Genomic DNA, 18,306 nt, shown 5'->3' on the forward strand with positions numbered 1-18,306 from the left:
TTGCTATTCAACCCGGCCTACTAAATTATCTATCTAATCCACCCAACCCAACTCACCTCAATTAATGAACTTATATGGATTGGGTCGGGTTGGTTTGGATCGAATGGATTGGCAAGTTAGGTGGTTTTTCTACACAACCCTAGTAACATAACTATGAGTGCATTTTCCTGTATAGGTCTCACACACACACACACACACACACACATGTGGTTTTGCCTCTTGGGAGTACGCCCCAACTAAATGGACCAAAAGCGAAGGGTTGGGAGTCGCCACTTGGTTTAGGTCCAGATTCCAAATTGGGCCCTTTGATCCCTTTATAGAAGTCTACACACCAGACATTAGGTCTAAAGTTAGTATGGGAATGGAAAAGTGTTAGGCATCTAAACCTATTGGGCTTATGGGCCAATCTCCATTATGGGTTTATAGACCATATTTCATTAAAGACATTATTAAAAGATTCCTAATCTAAATATTAAATACACACAATGCATTAAATAAAAATAAATAAATAAATAAATAAAACACGAAATATGTCAAACACTACATCAAAACACATAAGGAAACACATTAAAAAAAAAAAAAAACAAATATTTTTAAACATGGAAAGTTGAAAATTAGATTAAACACAAACATAAGGAAACACAATAAAAAAAAAAAAAAACAAATATTTTTAAACATGGAAAGTTGAAAATTAGATTAAACACACAACGAAAGATATCAAATTAATCATAACATGGAAAAATTAACTAAGGACGATATGGCAAAATAATAATTAACTTAAATCAAACTTCCACTTCTGCTTAGCGCTGATTCTCTTTTTCCTCTGTATGTAAGACTCTTTGGCGCTCTGCCTTGGAACTTACTCAGTAGAATATTATCTTCTTTAGAGTGATATTTCTTTCCCTCCTTTAACATTGAGCACCCACACTAGATGTGGGATATGTGCCAAATGCTAAATATTTGGCACATATCCCACACCAAACTCAATTTTAGCCAATTTAGTAGATGTGGGATATGTTATTTTTTTTGCAACATTGAACAGTACCGTGGCAAATTTGCCACGGTACGGAATGCATGTGGCAAAATTTTTTTTCTTTTAATGTGTAGATTGTGTAGATGAGTTGTAATAAATATTATTTTAATGTGTAGTAAATATTATTTTAATGTATAAAATTGAATTATAAAACATCTGATAAATAGGATGTTGTAAAATAATGTGGTAAAATAATAAAGTAAGCCTTTGGTGTAGTAAAATGACATAATTTTTAGAACATTTGCTACAGATGCTTACTGGTAGGATTTATTGGGCTTTTCTTAGGGGCTGGGGAAACAGTTTTCTTAGTCAATTTAATGGATTCTATTCTCTCTGAACGGAACTGTTTCACTCTATCGGACAAAGAAATTTCTCATGTCCATCTTATAGAAGAAGAAGAAACTACTGTAATGAAATTTTGATAAATTTTGTTTCTCATGTTTCAGCTCTGATAACCGCTTGCGTCCCATGTGTGACGTTCGGCCAGATCGCTGAGATTGTTGACAATGGCCAGGCTAGTAAGTGAATTTCCTATAATTATAATTATATATATATATATAAAATACTATTATATATAATAAAAGTTACATTCTATACATCTTGGTTGTGTTAAGTGGATTTGCATACTTTGAATTTTTATGAAATTTTGAAAGTCATAACCCTTGTCAAAGTAGTTCTATCATAAAATCACACATTTTTTTATATATATATATAAGGATATGGTGTAGTAGCCTATATCAAGAAAATTCCATTTTCTGCCCATGAAACCTATAATGTTGTGTTGTAAACTCGAGGGGAAGGTGTAAGAACTTGGGGAAGGCACAACCGCACAGCTCAAAAATGATCATTTTTGAATTATTGGCAAAAAGGAGAATGATGAATCGAACTCTAGAATCCAAAATGGGAAAGATTCACAATACTAATGAACACGTAACCATTCTAACAGTTATTTCAAAAAATAAAGAGAAAATAAATATAGATTTTAATCCTTACACTTTATAACTTGTAATTTAAATAAGGGAAATGTAGTTAGAAACATTTTATGAGAAAACGATAAAGTAATTAATTTTTCAATCAGTTTTTTATATTTTCCATAAAAGTAGTGTAAAACTTTCTTAATATAGTCTATTAAAAATTTTCCTAAGGGCACCTATTAACATGATCATTTAAATAAAGAGACCTAAATTTTATATTATTGTTTATTTTTGTATTTATTTAGTATATATTTAAATGGCTGTTGATTAAAGATTTATGGTTAAAAAAATCAAATCATTTTACCCATATATATTGGCACAATTTGACAATCACTCTTATTGATTAATTTATTGTCCTGTGTTTGCTGCATAATATACATAAATATATACAGCATGTTCGACTAGTGGACTGTTGTACGGGTTGATCGCCATGTTCATTGGAATACCCTGCATTATGTCATGCACATATCGTACAAAGTTAAGGGGAAGGTTTGGCCTCACTGAGTCCCCAGTGCCGGACTGGATCACCCACTTCTTCTGCGAGCCTTGTGCACTATACTAGAAGAAAAGAGTCTACTAGCGAGGATAAAAAAACCCTCGCAAAAATTCAAATATCATCACAAAAGGGTATTAGCGAGGGCATATGGCCTTCGTAGGCCATCGTGTTTGCTCTTGTTGCTAAAAGAGATTTTGCGACCATACCTTCGCAAATAAATAATTTATGAGGGCAATCCACCGTTGGTACTGAACAAATTCGCCCTCACAAATATATTACCAAACGATGAGAAAAGTTGACGACTTATTTTTAGCGAGGGGAAACAGTCGTCGTTAACAACTATTTGTAAGAACCTTTATGCCCTCGCAATTAGTTATTTGCAAATTCCAAATTGACGATATACATTTTAGTGACAAATAATGGCATCGCTAAAATTTATTTGTGAGGGCTTTTAACCCCTCACAACTTATCTTTAGCGAGGGGAAGCAATTGTCGTTAATAACTATTTGTGAGAACCTTTATACCCTCGCAATTAGTTATTTGCAAATTTCAAATTAATGACAAGACAAATAATGACGGCGCTAAAATTTATTTACAGAGGATTTTAACCTCTTCGCAATTAGTTAGGAATAATAGTGATGACATTAAGCTGTCACTTAAAACATTTTTGCAAGAGGTTAAAGGGTGTCGCTATTCTATTAATTGCGAGGGACTTTGTCGTCATTATAAAGTTATTTATGACCAAATTTTTATATCATCAGTAGTAATATTTTATATAATTTTTGAAATATTTTATTATTTATTTATTTTTAATTTATTTTATATCATTTTTGTTTAACTATCATGTTACAATAGTACAATAATTACTAAAAATTGATACAATAGTCCAATAATTACTAAAAATTGATCCATCGAAAGATAAAAATTCATATAAGTTCAAACTTTAAAATATAGAATATATAAAGAAATCCTAAAATTAAACTTAAACAACTAGAATTATGACAAGATCTATATTAGTCTTCCTCTGAGTCACCCTCCAAGTTGTTTTCAACCTCTATGTTATTGTTTGAGTTGTCCTCTTCATCTCTGCTAGTACTATCCTAAAAAACTAGCTCCAGGAACAAAGTTACCACCAACTGTTGATAAGGTTTGAGAGCCATGGCCATCATAGTCCCATGCTGTGAAAAAGGAGGAGGATTTGAGAGTGCCAGCATAGAAGGCATAACCTTTGTTAAAGTACCTTGCTCCAATTAGCTTCCTGCATAACACAAAAATTCACAGCATAATGAATAAAGGTTATTTTCATTGGTTTGTTGGGCTTAACTATTAGCTCGGTAAAAGTACAAATGTATTTAGAAAAATTAAAGTTTTAAAAAGATGTACATAAGCCAAATAAGCTCAATAAGCCTTTTTTATTTTATTTTTTGTTTTATTCCAAGCTCAATAAGCTTTGGTAAACATGTAACACAGAAATCAGAGAAACAATAAAACTAAAAATTTCTAGTATGTGGGATGAGCCATGTGAACTTTACAATACATAATCCACCTTTTTCTTTTGGGCCTAGGTATAGTTGTCAAGGGAATCTGACCCTTGGACATGACCCTCCACTAGAGAGGGAAGTGTCACCTGGTAGAAAGGTCATTGGCTCCATGCTCCGCTTTTAAGCTTTACATGTTCAACTTTGTGAATGAAAGGGAAAATCATTGACAAGATAGGAAGGGAATAGGATGTATTAAAAGTGGAGGGTAAAAATAGCTGCCTTATATTAAGCAGTCAAAATGCAATGGTATAAAAAAAGATATGTTCCATGTATGTGGGATGAGCCAATAATTCTTGGATCTCTTTTATTCTACTTCCTTTGGGTACTTTTCTCAACTACGATTAACTCTGTTTCAAATGGACAAGCATATAAGGAATATTATAGGCATCAAATAGAAGACTTTGGATTTCTTAATCATCTAGCTGCAAAGAAAATTATGTTTAGCTAGCAAATCCTATCAACATGGCATGAATTAGAGGAAGAATCAGTGGCTGTGCTTGTTTTAGAGTTAGTGGTATAGGATTCACAAAAGAAAAAAGAAGAAAAAAAGAAAAAAGAAAAAAAAAAAGGCCCTAATGTTTTTAATAATAGACATGTGACAAACTTATGCAAGTTAAAAGACAATTTTCAAATCATTTATTAAAGCTGAGGATCCAATAGAAGGCCCTAATGTTTTTAATAATAGACATGTGGCATAGGATCCAATAGAACTCGCTACTTCTATTCTACTTTAAAAACCAGAGATTTTGTAGAGTTGTATATAATTATGTACCTCCCCAAGATAGACTGTAGCAAACCATAATGAGAATTTGTCACACCATCAAGATCCATCAATGAAGGGTCCAAAATTCTTTGACCGTAGCAAACATGACAAACTTTTTAAATAGTTTATTTTTAAATTTTAGCCAGATTAATGTAACATTTTTCCCAAAATCAAAAAATATATATGTTCAGGTGCAACCTTCCAGTACTTGAACTGCTTGTAGTTTTGAATATGTCATAAGGGGCTTAAGGAATAATCCTCAAACATGAAGGAGTTCATCAATCAAAAGATATAAGAACAAGTCTTAAACTCAATCATATCTAGAGCAATGTGAAAGGACCATTGAATCCAACTTTCCAGCCGCAGCAGCAAGTTGCTATGATGCATCCAATGGATCAAGAAATGAGGGGTTGATTAGAAATCAACTCATACGAATGGTTGTGAATTGTGATGTGTGACTTTGAACTTTTTACATTTTTGTTCATCTCCAATGCGTATTGAAAGATAAAATAATAAGCTAAACTGTTTTTATTTTTATGACTTTTATCAAATTTAAAGTAATTTGCAGATGTGCTCATGTAATTTGTTCTTTCAAGAAATGATATCAATAGTGAAAAGAATAAATTGTGCTGCCTAATGTTTCATTCTTGAAGAGTGAAAGTGCATTAGATTTGATAATTAGCTTCCATCACGAGGGATGGCAATTGGCAAGTACATGTGATATTGTATTACATATGTGAAAAGCAATAAAGAGGATTTCAAAAGAAATAAGATTGATGAAGAAAGTATGCGGAGACAGAATAAAAGTAATCTCCAACTTTACAATATTTTTATAATGATTTTACTCAAACTTTACTTTTATTATATAGTGATTTTTTTTTTTTTTTTATATAGTATATAATTCTGTTAAAATTCCCATCATCTTGTTAACAAAGCTGATAGGTTCTTTGGGTTACTCTTTTTTATAGGATGGATGGGAAATGTGACCTCGAATCCAACTTTCCAAGAGCAGCAAGTTGATCTGATGCATCCAATGAATCAAACTAGAATTTATTGTGCTGCTTAATGTTTCGTTTCTTGAAGGGTGATCTGCATTAGAGATAGATAATTAGCTTAATTCACGAGGTATGCCAAGTAAATGTGATTTTGTATTACATATGGGATATGTTGATGAAGATAAAAAACTTCATCGTTCGCTTTTAAGATCAACAGACACGGTAAAAATTTATAATGGTTTACCGTATACATGATAAGATGTCTTCAATGTAGTGACAACGTTAGGAATATGTCTTTGGGACCAAACGAAATAAAAATATGACAATTAAGCTTTTTTTTTTTTTTTTTTTTTTTTCTTTTTTTTGGTAAAATAGCTTCTCTTATTTTTTTTTTTTTTTTTTTTTTTTTTTTTCTTTTTTTTGGTAAAATAGCTTCTCTTTTTTCTTTTCTTTTTTTCATTTTATATACTATTCTAATATTATATATAAAGTATAAGAAATTACTATAAAACAATTTAAAATGTGAAGTATTTTATAATGTACCACAAAACATATATTTGTTTTGTCAAATTGTCCTGATATGAACAAAAAATATTTTATATTTTTAACTTATCTTTAATCAATGTTTAGGCACTAAATAAGAACAAAAATAAACAATCTAAGCATCTTTATTTAAATTATAAGTCATAACTCGTACTTGTTTTTTTCCTATTTCTTGCAACAAAATTTCAAACAGGCCCTTAATCCTCTATATAGCTAGCAGCAACACCTCCGCTTAGCTTCTTGGGATTTTGTTTATTTATTTTTAAAGGACAATAGCTTAATGGGGGCTAACTAGAAATAACTCCACCAATAGCCATAAACCACCACGTTGCTACCCTCACTTTTGACTTGTACTGAACCACATATCATGTCACTTCCTGAAGTTTGTATATCACAATACAAACACTTGTATAGATTGATGAACCAAACAAATAAAAACAGTAGGGTGAAAGCACAGCCAACAAGCAAAGTTAGGATTTAGCCATTTTACATATTACACAAACACCTGGCAAAAAACAGACAATCGCCATCGCAACCCTTACCCCTTGACCTTTTGAACTACATCGCAGAAAATGTACATAAAATACAACAAAAATTAGATGTTGATAGTGGCTTCCCATGGTCTAAGAAGTCCATTACGACCACCACTGCATATCCTTTTCCTCTCAAGGTCCGAAGCTACACATCTTACCTGGATACCACAGAAGAGGCCAAAGTCAAACAGTGAATCCAGTAACCTTGAATTTGTATGTAAGGCATCACACATTGTAAGATTTCAAGTTGTGACATTTATTGCTTTGGTTTTGGCATTTGTATCTTTTGTGACATGCATAAACCATGTATTAAGAGAAACCAATCACTATGATCATATAAAATCTGCATCCCTTGTTTATGCCCATGCATATTCTCGCTCTATGCTTTATTTAGCAAATAGTTTACAAAATGACTTGTCATCAAGCAAGCTCCATTTATGTTAGTTTGATTTTTGTTCTAATTGAGTTAATTCTCAACAACTAGAAGAATAACCAACACCAGTTGGGTGAGTTGGTAAGCAAGGGGGGTGAGGGTTTGAGCTGTTGAGTTTGCAGCATATACACAACTAGATGAATAAGATAAATACACAAATTACAATAATAAAATAAAAAAACAAAAATTTGTAATTGGAGCAATATCATCCCACACCAGAAGTAATGAACTTCCTGAGATAAATATGTGCTCTAGGTTTAATAAGTTTCTCAAACGTTAACTTGCACACATATATTACATATTCATAAACATATAGGGAATAAAGGAAAACTTGAATTTACAAAGACAATCCAAACATGAATTCCCCTTCCCCCTCCACTCGGGGCCAAATCTTATCCAACCCAAAAAAAAAAAAAAAAGACAATCTAAGCATAAAAATGGGCGGGGGGAGAGTCTAACAGAATGGCTGAGAAATATGAGATAAACTATGTACAATTACAACAGCATACAACACAATTTTGCATAAGGGCAGAGCCAAGATTTGAATCTACATACCACATGAACAGTATCATGCATCACTAGATGTACTCTAATAAAACATATATACTATATTTAGTTGTTTTTTAGCATTTTTAAGTAGATAAAAGAAGCTTCGCATTTATTGATTGTGTATATAAAACAACAAAAATTCATCCATTTCTTGATTAAAATATATTTTTGAAACTTAGAAATACTAAACTTTGTGAGTAATGAAATCTCAAAATATTATGACACAACTTTAGTGTGGCTCCACCCCTGAATGAGGGATCAAATAGCCATAATACAAGCAGAAAGTAAAGACATACAAGACATACCACGGCAACCGTCCTTGGTGGTGTTCGATCGGTAGAGTTGCCAACCAGCCATTTTAGAACCTGTGCTAGAGAAGCCACCAAGTCTCTCTTGAGGCCGTTGAAATAGAGACATCGAATTATCAGCTACTCCAATACCTAACCAGTGTTCCCCAGCACTGATAGATAATATAGCAGCATTATGAATGGTAACATTCTTCATGCACCTTATACCACCTGCACAAATTGCAAAGTTAATCTTAATGAAAGAAGAAACATCTAAATCTTGGCTCTTACCCTCATCTTGTGATGCATGATACTGTTCATTTGGCATGTAGATTCAAATCTTGGCTAGATAAAGTCAAGCACTAAAAAGTGTACTATAATGAACAGTGTCATGCATCAGTTTAGATAAGGTCAAGCACTAAACGAAGTTGAACATCCAAGGAATGGAAAGAAAGAATTTTCACTAATAAAGAGATCATCAATGCTCTTACCCTCCTCATTTTCCCAAAACCGCAACAGTCCATCAGTTGAACCCGAAAAAGGACATCATATTTAATTTCACAAAAGCAGTGCTACCCTAAAATTCTTGGAGTAACCAAGGAAGACATGGAAAGAACAAGGCATACAGAATGGGTGATGAGGTTCAACCTGTTATTATTCCTTTGTCCAATGGGGAATACTCAACACATAATATTGGACAAGCATGGCATGCCAAAACAGCATCACAAGTTCCCCGTGAAACAGACCATGTTCTTGCTGTCCAATCATCACTGCCAGTAATTAAAGTATCTTCAACCATTCTTATTGAACTGCATATTTTACACAAAATCATGGAGTCTTTAAACCCATCCCTAAAAAAATATAAAAGCAACATAAAAAAAAAATATTATATGATCCTTTCTCTCACCGAATCCATTTTGTATGCCCTAACAGCTTGTGCATCTGCCTACCTGCACGGATGTCCCAAATATTGGCAACCCTGTAACGCAAGTATTACCAAGTTGGCTTTCAGGTAACAAGCCAGATATGAATATCCAATTTTGATAATAATTGTGACCTTCAATAAACGTACGCATCTCTGCCAGCAGCAGCAAGGATTCCTGTTGAGTCATCATACTCCATGCATAGAACTGCACTAGAACAATGACCTACTGTTGCCACACACATATTGGTTCTAACATCCCACATCTTTACAGTACCATCATGGGCTGCAGTGAGGACACGTTCACCAGACAGCATATGCACACAGCTAACCTACAAAGACAGGCATACACATTAATTCAGTTACAATCATCAACTACATATATCGTTACTACTGCTCTCCATAATGTCTTCATTGCTTAGCAGGAAAGAAAAGGAAGAAAAAAGCTAGCAATTTTGCATATAAGATGTTATCATATATTTATACACATGTATGGGTCAGATTCAAGTTACACAAAGTACAACTCTATTACTGTTACATTGCATTGGTTGTTCTTCCACTTATACCCTCTTCACACACCTTTCTGGTTCCATAACCAGTCATTTATCAAAGAAAAGATGTGTTGGGCACACAAACCTGTCCATCATGGCCTTTTAGCTCTTCTAGAAGCTGAGTTGTTTGCTTGTCCCATACTAAAACAGACTGATCATCTGATCCTGATACCACCTTTCCTTGATCAGAACTTATTGCACGGACAGTCCTTCATATGAAGCAAGAAAGGAAAGACATTAATTTAAGGTGAATCAAAGAGACAAAGGGAGTACTGCAGATTGGCTTCAATAAATCCACCAAAAAAGAAAAAGGGAAAAGAAAACCTGGTATGTCCTTTCAGAGTTGCCCGCAGTTTAGAACCACGAAGACTAGGATCCCAGATCTTAACCTGCATGATTGTAGAAAAAGAATATACATTGCATCTTTAAAACCTTCACAACATAATACAAAGCCACTCCAGTGAAGAAACTGTAAGACAGAAGAAAACACTTAAATATGTACACTTACACAGCAGTCTGTGCTTCCACTGATAAAGAAACCTGCATCTTCACGGTCACCCACCAAATCCCAAACTTCTCTTCTTGTTATACAATGTAGAGAAGTAATGGCACCGCTATGACCCCTAAGTATGCGAACATTGGTTTGAATTTTTTTTCTGACCAGCAGCAGATACATCTTGTTTGCGAGGACTCCCATTCTCATTTGTGGCTGAACTCAGAAGACAGCAAATTACATTGATATGGTGATAGATTAACTGAAAACAAAAAATAATATACAAGTGTGTAACGTTAATAAAAGGGCTACCTGAACTGCCGCCGTCAGAAGCCCATTTACGAACACGACTAAAAGAGTTTGTTCTGGTTGCTGTATCCCTGCTGAACATGCTCTGAACCCAGTTCCTTCCAACACCAGAAGCCTCGGCAGGCTGCTGATACTCATCTGTGGCATCTTTTGAACGTGGGGATGGCAATCCAGGAGACGACATGGATTGGACCTTAATAGAACACGGAGTTGCTGAATATGTAATAAGAATCCTCTGAGTTTTATCTGCAACAACCAGGTGATAGAAAACTTTTACCAACAGTACCCATAATCAGAGCAAAACTTCAGTTTAATAAAATCAACAGGAAAGGGGAAGAAAAAATCAAAACACAAAATAAACAATGAGATGAAAAGAAAGCGGAAAAACAATTATTAACCTTGCAGCTCAACACAAAATGACCAATGAGATGAAAATGTGAGAAAAATTAATAACTCCTTATGAATTTGATTTAATGACCATCAACCCAAGAACTGGTGAAATGAAAAAACAAAAAAAATCATTAAGACTAACATTGGATTGCAGAAAAGGGAAGCATCATTAGAGAATGCATTAACCAAAACAAGAGTAATAGATTGTTTTAGAAGACCCCCACCTACCCCACTCCCCTCAACCACTCAAACTTAATATCTCTCTTCCCCCCACCCCCCCCGCGGCAGGTGATAGAAAACTTTTACCAACAGTACCCATAATCAGAGCAAAACTTCAGTTTAATAAAATCAACAGGAAAGGGGAAGAAAAAATCAAAACACAAAATAAACAATGAGATGAAAAGAAAGCGGAAAAACAATTATTAACCTTGCAGCTCAACACAAAATGACCAATGAGATGAAAATGTGAGAAAAATTAATAACTCCTTATGAATTTGATTTAATGACCATCAACCCAAGAACTGGTGAAATGAAAAAACAAAAAAAATCATTAAGACTAACATTGGATTGCAGAAAAGGGAAGCATCATTAGAGAAGGGGGGGGGTGGTTGCGGTGGTTTAGACAGAAAGATAGAAACTTCAAACCTCAAAACCTTTACTCCTTGTTGGCTTCCAGTTGCCATAAACCGATCAAAAGAGACTTTCTCCCAATCCTGCAGCAAACGACGAAATTGAAAATTCCAATGAATTCTCCCAATAGTCTAACACATAACCTCCGCCACTAAAGAATCCCTTGCCCTACTAATGCAGTAAAGATTTGGAAAAGCCTCTTTATGGGTACAATCCCCACACCACACATGCTTCCAAAACTTCACTCTAGTACCATCTCCTACATCAAAGCATAGGAGTTTAGAAAAGTTCAGCTAGCCACTTCTAATAAACCTCCAAAGGCTAACACCATACGTACTTGTCACCTTTTCGTGCACCAACCACCCCATTCATTCCCATATTTTGCCTTTATAACCCTCCTCCATACTGCGTCTGTCTCTAACCCATATCTACACAACCACTTGCCCAACAAGGCAGAGTTAGAGCTTCTCAACCGTCTTATGCCTAGCCCTCCAACTTGCATTGGCTTACAAACTTTAGCCCATTTTACCATGTGTAACTTAGAATCACCACTAATACCACTCCAAAGAAAATCTCTTTGTAATTTCTCCATGCGATTAACAACCTTCCTAGGTATAGGAAGAATGGAGAGGAAATAAGTAGGTAAGGAGGAAAGAGTATTTTTAATAAGACTTACCTTCCCCCCTTTAGATAAATAAAGCCTCTTCTACCCTACTAGTCTTTGTTCCATCTTCTCTAATATTGGATTCCAGATTGATGACTCTTTGAATTTAGCTCTCAAAGGAAGTCCCAAATATTTCAAAGGAAGTGAAAAATGCCTACAACCCAACAGCCCCACCAACACATCCAAAGTACGTACATCACCAACTAGTACCAACTCTGATTTCCCCAAATTAATTCTTAACCTTGAAACCTCCTCAAATGTATTCAGAATCTCCCTCAAAGTAACCAACTGATTAGGGTCAGCATTACAAAAAATAAGGGTGTCATCCCCAAATAAAAGATGAGACACAATCATCGAAGTACTAGGTGTAGAATCTACAGAGAAGCCCGAAAACTCTAGCAACTGTCGCAATATCCAACATACGGCTCAAAGCCTCCATAACAATATCAAAGAGCAACAGAGATAGAGGATCCCCTTGCCTAATCCCCCTAGAGCTTCCAAAAAAATCCACAGGACTCCCATTAATCAAAATGGAAAATTTAACTATAGAAATGCAACACAAAATCCATTTCCTCCACTTTTCTGAAAACCCACAACGCTGCTACATATAAATTAGAAAGCCCTAATTCACATGATCATATGCCTTCTTCACATCCAACTTACACAACACCCCTGGAATCCCTATCTTCAATCTACTATCAATACATTTAGAAGAAACTAACACAAAGTCCAAAACTTTTTTTTTGATAAGTAATGAGAATTATATTAAACTTGAAGAAAAGATGAAAACATCAAATACAAGGTGTTCATGATGGGGAACACAAAAAACAGCAAACAAAGACACTAGAGAAACTAATCTTAAGGAGCACATCTAAGGGAAGTAAGAAACTCCTGAATAAAAGAACAGTTTGAAGAACCCCAACACCTAGCCCATTCAAAAAGAGTACTTTGGCTGAGAGCTTGTAACTGATCAAGCGATTTTTCTAAAGCCTCAAAAGAGCACCTATTTCTTTCCATCCAAATAACCCACATCAAGCAGCCAGGAACCATATTCCACATATCTGAAGAAAATTTCCCAAACCAATTGTTCCAACAAAACATCAAACTCTCCATTGAACCTAGCATGACCCATTGAATCCTAAAAACTTGTAACATTCGCACCCACAACGAGTAAGCAACAGGATAGTGAATGAGAAGATGGTCCACAGATTCTGCAGTACAAAAGCACATACAGCACTTATTAGCCAAAGGGATGCGTCAGAGCATCAAATTATCCAAGGTAAGAATCCGACCATAGGCTGCGGTCCACAAGAAGAAAGCCACCCTTTTAGAAACCTTAACTTTCCAAATCCCCTTCCAAGGGAAACTAGAGAGAGAAGTACCCCTGATCTTATTATAAAAAGACTAAATATCGAACTTACCATTCCTTTTGAGACACCAATGGGGACTATCACACCCAGTACCTCTAGGAATCTGAGACTGAATGAAATTTAGGAAGGAGAAGGCAGCTTCTAATTCCCTCTCATGAAAATTCCTATAGAATCTCAAGTTCCAAAGTACTCCTGTCCTCCTGATGACCCAACAAATCAGAAATGTAGGCTTCCTAGTCATGAGAACACGTATATAACTGGGGATAGAGCATTTGAAGAGAAGTGTCCCCAACCCACCTATCATGCCAAAAAAGGGTGCGGGAGCCATCCCCCACCACAAGAGACAAATGATTGGAGAACCTCTCCCAGCCATCATTAATACCACGCCAAAGACCACACCCATGGGCTCTTCTACATACTTAAGTATGCCACCCCCCTTGACCCTCTCCATATTTGGTGGCAATAACCCTATGCCAAAGATGCGTTCCTTCTTGGCCAAACCTCCATAACCATTTCCATAAAAGGGCTTGGTTAAAGTGAACTAAATTCTTGACCCCCAAACCGCCCGATTCTAGAGATGAACACACCTTCTCCCAAGCCACCAAAGAATGTTTAAAACATTCCTCCGAAGACCCCCACAAGAAGTTCCTCTGGATACGCTCTAATCTGTCAGCCACAGCTACAGGGATGGTAAATAAGGAAAGATAGTAAGTAGGAAGACTAGAGAGAGTACTCTTCAAGAGTGTAAGTCTACCCCCCTTAGACAAATATAGACGCTTCCAACCAGACAGCTTCTTCTCCATTTTTTCCAAAATAGGATTCCAAATGGATGCAGTTTTGAATGAGGTTCCCAAAGGCATTCCCAAGTATTTTATAGAAAGGCTCCCCACCCTACAACGAAGAATGTCAGCCAAATCACCTATATTACCAACCTCTCCCACGGGGACAATCTCACTCTTCCCCACATTTACCTTCAACCCAGTAAAAGCTTGGAAGCAAGATAAAGCCAATCTAATGGACAATAGCTGATCTCTAGAAGCATCACAGAACAAAATAGTATCGTTTGCAAACAACAAATGTGAAATGCGAACCCCGATAGAGTTAACTGGACCCACTTGAAAACCGCGAAGCAACCCACTCTCCTCAGTTTTCTTTAGAATCCGAGATAAGACTTCCATGATCAAGAGGAAAAGAAGAGGGGACAAAGGATCACCTTGTCTTAACCCACGAGAACTTCCAAAAAAACCAACTGGGGATCCATTTACAAGAACTGAGAAGCGAACAGTAGAGATGCAAGCCTTAATCCACTGCCTCCACTTCAACCCAAAACCCATCCTATTCAGCAGATAAAGTAATGCATCCCAATTAACATGATCGTAGGCTTTTTCTATATCCAGCTTACAAACTACACCCGGGGAGTGACACTTCAATTTGCTATCAAGGCACTCATTCGCGATTAACACAAAGTCCAAAACTTGTCTACCTTTAACAAATGTATTTTGAGAATCTAAAATAAGCCCATGTGCCACCCTTCGAAACCGATTAGCCATCACCTTCAAAATAATCTTGTATATCCCACCAACTAAACTGATTGGCCTAAAATCCTTGATCTCCACAGCATCTGCCTTTTTAGGAATAAGGGTAAGAAATGCAATATTAAGACTCTTCTCAAATACAGCTTGAGTATGAAAGTTCAGAAAAACTTCTATAATTTCTTTTTTCAACACTCCAACAAGACTGAAAAAAAGCCATGGAAAATCCATTCGGGCTAGGAGTCTTATCACCATTAAAACCATGGATCACCCCATACACCTCATCCTCATCAAATACTCTAGATTTTTGCCTCCAACATATTTCTTCAAAAAGAGAAGCTTTTTCAAGCTCCCCCTGAATTCTCTCCAAGTCTAGCTTCTCCTCCATTAAATCACGACTCTCCTCAATAGTTTCAAACTTACTAAGATCCTTCCACAACTGTTTTCCTCGTTCTTCTACATTTCCAAACACCTCCACATTCCATTTTTTCAAACCATTTTTCAACAGCTTCAATTTATTTGCCAACACAAAACTCGGAGCACCTTGAAAATAATAGGAATCCCACCAGGAATGCACCCTTTACCCAAAGCCTTCATCCTTAAGCCAGATGTTCTCAAATCTAAACAGCCTCCTACCCCTATGCTAGAAGGATCCACCATCTAAGACAATCGGAAAGTGATTCAATAAAAGCCTAGACATTCTTCTCTGACACACTCTAGGAAACTTAGCCCCCAGTCTACAGTGAACAAAAATCTGTCCAATCGTGCCTTTGACTCAACTTACCTAGAATTAGACCAGATAAAGTTTCCTCCTTCCTAGTAAAGTATCTTTGTCAGTAAAGTAAATCATTGGATTACAAAGTCTAATCTAGTTCCACGGAAGATGGAAACATTTTTAGGAAAAGAATTGGAAAACTATTCATAAATGATTTCCACCAATCTTCTTCTCTATTAGCATATGCCAGGGATTTAGAAACATTAGTGATCACTTCTACAGTTCAGGTCAGCACCTTCTCTTTGTTATTATTATAAAGAATGGGAATATAAGTGATAAATTACCAAATGCCCCAAAAGCTTAAGCTATTTAATCATTTAACCATAATTCAGACACTACCCCTCACTTGTGAGCCTAAACTTGCTCTTAATAATGGGGGCCCAACATGTTGGATTTTTAACATTTTAAATGGAAGGTAGTGTGGAGATAACGATCGAACTTAGGACTTCCTACTTCAATACCGTGATAAATTATCAAATGTCCCAAAAGTTTAAGCTATTAGGAAATGGTGTATTTAATCATTTAACCATATTCTAACAATCAGCATCCTACATTTCAATTTTTGACTAAAATACAATGCATTATGTTGCATCTCCAGACATTCCCTACACCACATCCATTCTTCCTGCAGAAACATCTTAATTCTTATAGAATTGAGTAAAACAACAAAGATAAAATCACACAGTACAAGAAATCCCAAGCACATAAAGCTGTCTGGTCATGATGAATACCTCATCACAAACACACATAAGCTAAGGGGAAAGGGAAATCAGTATGCCACATATATTAGAAAATTTAAAATTCGAATGTAACCCAGCCTCCAAAAGAAATGTAACTTACAAACTGCTTATATCCAATGTTGTTCTTCTCTGCTATTGTTTCAATCATGAACCAAGCATCAGTATCAGGAAGTCCCAGCCCAGCCTTCACGAAGAAATAAAAGAAATTTAGAACTCAAAAGAAGTCACTCGTGTATATGTATATGGTGAGGGTATGGAAAAAGGAAAAAAAGAAGTGAATAAAGAGAATGCACTACCATGTGTGATGCCACCATAATTAGCTGCACTGCCACAATAGATGCATAATTTGCTGACCTGAGATAAAATCAGATAAAAGCAATATCGAGGAATTACATCTCACACAATCACTATTTTGTGGGTAAAATCAAATTCGAAAGAAAGAAAGAATTTCAGTGGATAGTATTTGGATTTTTAGTAATACTATTTCCATCCATGTCTTGAAAGGATTTGATTCTTGAATCCACCTATATCTTAAGTAGCAAGGTACATAGAATGTATAAGATGACTCATATGTTCCAGCTTCCAGATTAAGACAGTAGACATTTATAACAAGATTATTCTGTACACCAACATAAATATATGATCCAGCCAAATAATGACAACCAAATTAAGTTCAGTCCAAACCACATCCAAACTGATCTACCTCAGCCTTGGTCAGAGTGAAGCTGGCTGGCTCCATTAAGAAATCAAGGTTTCTACTCCACAAGGCATAGAACATTGGATTTCTAGGATCGTTTTCATTTTTCTTTTGATGATATTCTGAGTCTAACCATTTTATCATACACAAAAAACAACCTATGTATGTATGTATGTATGTACGTATAAGTGTGTGTGTGTGTAGTCATTTTAATGTAAGGGTCCAAACCAATGCTATATGAGATACATATTCCCTCATTCCAAGCAAATTAATCAATGGAATTCCCATCTTTATAAGAAAGACATTCCCACTACTTTGGAAGTGAAACTCCTGCACTGTTGGTGTATCATAGTCCACCAATGTCCTTTGATCTTGGGTGATAAGACTCCATCCAGGGGTGGGTCATCTAATTTTAAAAAGTCAGCCATAAGAGGCCTCTAACAAGCTCTACTTCATTCTGTGGAAAAATGGATTCATCCCTGACCAAACTTTCCTCATCGCCATTACCTCTCTCTCCCTCTCTCTTTAGAAATCCTGCATAAGAGGCCTCTCACAAGCTCTACTTCATTTTGCATAAAGATAGCTTTGTCCCTGATCAAGCTTCCCTCATCTCCACCCCTGATTCCCTTTCAGCCCATTGGTTCCATCATTAACATTCCCTGGCTGGAAATCCAATTTCCATTTTTCTTTTTCCTTTTTGGGATAACTTAGGGAACCTTTCTGAAGAAGATTCAAAGAAAATATTGCAATGCCATGAAGTTGCCCACATCATTTTATGATGGAATATAAATTAGCCAAACTGCATTGCAGTGCCATGCAGGTGACCTCATTGCTTCAGATTGATGGCTTGGGTAATCTACCCAAATTGCACCTCCTACTAGTCTTACCAGCATTCTATGGTTGGCTGGATTCACACTGTCGTATCTCGGGGGTATATGATCTATGAAGCACTGGTGCGGATTCAGATTCGGATTCGGGTGTGGGTGCGGGTGCGAGTGCGAACACAGGTGTGGGACTCGGCAATTTTTGAAAAAGTAGGGTGCGGGTGTGGCAGTGTGAGGCGATTAAAAAATTATTAAGAATTTT

The 18,306-nt window shown here is 35.8% G+C and overlaps 1 pseudogene; it reads right to left on the reverse strand.

The window, feature by feature from the left end:
* Positions 1-8,182: 8,182 nt before the first annotated feature.
* Positions 8,183-17,301, reverse strand: LOC111983681 (DENN domain and WD repeat-containing protein SCD1-like; annotated as a pseudogene).
* Between the last annotated feature and the right edge of the window lie 1,005 nt (positions 17,302-18,306).

The sequence above is a fragment of the Quercus suber genome, unplaced genomic scaffold, assembly GCF_002906115.3.
Source record: "Quercus suber isolate HL8 unplaced genomic scaffold, Cork oak 2.0 scaffold_418, whole genome shotgun sequence".
In the NCBI taxonomy this organism is placed as follows: domain Eukaryota; kingdom Viridiplantae; phylum Streptophyta; class Magnoliopsida; order Fagales; family Fagaceae; genus Quercus; species Quercus suber.